This window comes from Petaurus breviceps, unplaced genomic scaffold, assembly GCF_028583685.1.
Source record: "Petaurus breviceps papuanus isolate PSGF00001 unplaced genomic scaffold, PetGlider_PUasm1.0 208, whole genome shotgun sequence".
NCBI lineage: Eukaryota > Metazoa > Chordata > Mammalia > Diprotodontia > Petauridae > Petaurus > Petaurus breviceps.
In genome coordinates, this window is record NW_027185852.1 from 15221401 (window position 1) to 15224406 (window position 3006).

At 40.5% G+C, this 3006-nt stretch overlaps 1 long non-coding RNA gene across 1 annotated transcript; it reads right to left on the minus strand.

The window, feature by feature from the left end:
• Positions 1-1084: 1084 nt before the first annotated feature.
• On the minus strand, positions 1085-2137 carry LOC138165172 (uncharacterized). Its single transcript, XR_011169292.1, has 2 exons — positions 2067-2137; positions 1085-1245 (listed from the first exon to the last, which is right to left on the minus strand). It is a non-coding gene; the product is annotated as an uncharacterized lncRNA (long non-coding RNA).
• Between the last annotated feature and the right edge of the window lie 869 nt (positions 2138-3006).

Consider the following 3006-nt stretch of genomic DNA (forward strand, 5'->3'; position numbering starts at 1 on the left):
CACACTCAATGAGAATCAGTTCATCCCATTCCCTTTCACATTCCTGCTCTTCCACTCATTGTAAGTTTTCTTTTGCCTCTTTTACATGGGATAATTCACTCTATTCTATCTCTTCCTTTCTCTTTTTCCCATTATATTCCTCTCTCACCTCTTAATTTTTTTAGATATCATCCCTTCATATTTAACTCATTCTGTGTCCTCTGTCTATGTATACATGAACATACAAATGCCCACACTCACATATATATTTATATACACATGCATCCTCCTATACATATATAAATAGTATGTATACATATGTATGTACGTGTGTGTATACATATATATTCCCTTCAGCTATCCCCATACTGAAAAAAGTCTTATGAGTTACAATGATCATTTTTCCATGTAGGAATGTAAATAGTTAAACTTTAATAAGTTCCTTATGATTTCTTTTTCCTGTTTACTTTTTCATGCTTTTCTTGCTTCTGTATTTGAAAGTCAAACTTTTTGTTCAGCTCAGGTCTTTTCATCAAGAATGCTTGAAAGTCCTCTATTTCATTGAATGACCACATTTTTCTCAGTAGCATTATACTCAGTTTTTCTGGGTAGGTGTTTCTTGGTTTTAGTCTTAGCTTCTTTGACCTCTGCAATATCATATTCCAAGTCTTTTCCACCCCTTAATGTAGAAGCTGCTAGGTCTTGTGTTATCCTAATTGTGTTTCCACAATACTCAAATTTTTTCTTCCTGACTGCTTACAATATTTTCTCCTTTACCTGGGAACTCTGAAATTTGGCTATAATATTCCTAGGAGTTTTCTTTTTGGGATCTTTTTGAGAAGCAATTGGTGTTGCCCTCTGGTTCTAGAATATCAGGGCAATTTTGCTTGATAATTTCTTGAAAGATGGTGTCTAGACACTTTTTTTGATCATGGATTTCAGGTAGACCAATAATGTTTAAATTATCTCTCCTGGATCTATTTTCCAGGTCAGTGATTATTCAAATGAGATATTTCACATTGCCTTCTATTTTTTTTTCATTTTCTTGGATCTGTTTTATAGTATCTTGATTTCTCATAAAGTCATTAGCTTCCAATTGCTCCAATTTAATTTTTTTGCACTGAATATGTTGACTTTATTGATGGTACACAATCCAGGACTCTAGGCTTCTTCCCCCTACTACAGGGGTGCTTTGGAACAAGGATGTGAATGTGACATGGGATCCCTAGTATAGGAACATCGGTTAGGAATGTGGGCTCCCCAGTGCTGGATCTCCTCTTTTTGGCTGGGGATGAAGATCCATGGCTTTCCACTTTACTCCTTGGAGGCACATAGACCATGAGGTCTACTACACGGTTTCTATAACCATACTCATTGTCATACCAGGGAATGAGCTTGACAAAATAGTCATTGGGGGCAATACCAGCGCCAGCATCAAAGGTAGAAGAATGAATGTTGCTGTTGAAATCACAGGATACAACCTGGTCCTCTGTGTAGCCCAAGATGCCTTCAAGGGTCCCTCTGATGCTTGCTTCACCACGTTCTTGGTATCATCATATTTGGCAGGTTTCTCCAGGCGGCAAGTCAGATCCACAACACATACATTGGGAGTAGGAACATGGAAGGCCATGCCTGTAAGCTTCTCATTCAGCTCAGGTATAACCTTGCCTACAGCCTTAGCAGCACCAGTGGAAGCAGGGATGATGTTTTGGGCAGCACCACGCCCATCATGCCACAGCTTACCAGAGGGGCCATCTACTGTCTTCTGGGTAGCAGTAATGGCATGGATTGTAGTCATGAGTCCTTCCACAATGCCAAAGTTGTCATGAATGACCTTGGCCAAGGGGGCCAAGCAGTTGGTGGTGCAGGAAGCATTACTGACAATCTTAAGGGAATTATCATATTTCTCATGGTTCACTCCCATCATGAACATTGGGGCATGAGCAGAAGGGGAAGAGATGATGACCCTCTTGGCTCCACCCTTCAAGTGAGTCCCAGCCTTTTCCATGGTGGTAAAGACTCCAGTGGACTCTACAACATACTCGGCTCCATCATCTACCCATTTAATATTGGTGGGATCCAGTTACTGGAAGATGGTAATGGCTTTTCCATTGATCACCAGCTTCCCTTTCTCAGCCTTGACAGTACCCTTGAATTTTCCATGAGTGGAATCAATTGAAACATATAAACCATATAGTTGAGGTCAATGAAGCAGTCATTGATGGCCACAATGTCTACTCCACCTGAGGCAAATGCAGCCCTGGTCACCTGGCACCCAATACGGCCAAATTCATTGACTCCAACCTTCACCATCTTGTTTCAGGGATGCAACTTAAGCAGCAGAACCTGGCACTGAGCTTGAGAGAAAAGCCCAAAATGCTTCAATTTAATTTTGAAAGAGTTATTCTCTTCATTGAGTTTTTGAAATTTCTTTTCCATCTGGTAAATATGACTTTTTAAAGCATTCTTCTTATTGGCTTTTTGGGCCTCTTTTGCCATTTGAGTTAGTCTATGTTTTTAAGGTGTTATTTTCTTCAGTGTATTTTTGGGTCTCCTTTAGCAGGCTGTTGACTCACTTTTCATGCTTTTCTTGCATCATTCTCATTTCTCTTCCCAATTTTCCCTCCACTTCTCTTACTTGATTTTCAAAATCCTTCTTGATCTCCTCCATGGCCTGTAACCAATTCATATTTTTCTTGGAGGCTTTTGATGCAGAAGTTCTAACTTCGATGTCTTCCTCCTGCTCCATGCCTTGATCCTTTTTGTCCCCAAAAAAGGATTGTATGTTCTGTTTGTGCTTTCATTGCTTGTTCATATTGTCAGCCAATTACTTGACTTTTGAGCTCTTTGACACAGTAGGACTCTGCTTCCAGAATGGAGAGAGCTATGTCCCAAATTGCTGGGGTTTTTGCAGCTCTTGAAACTGTTAGATGGGTGACCTCTCTACAGCCCCCTCCATCTCTGGCTCACTGGTCACACACCACAGGACCACCACCCAAGACCATGATTCAGATCCAAGCAGGTCAA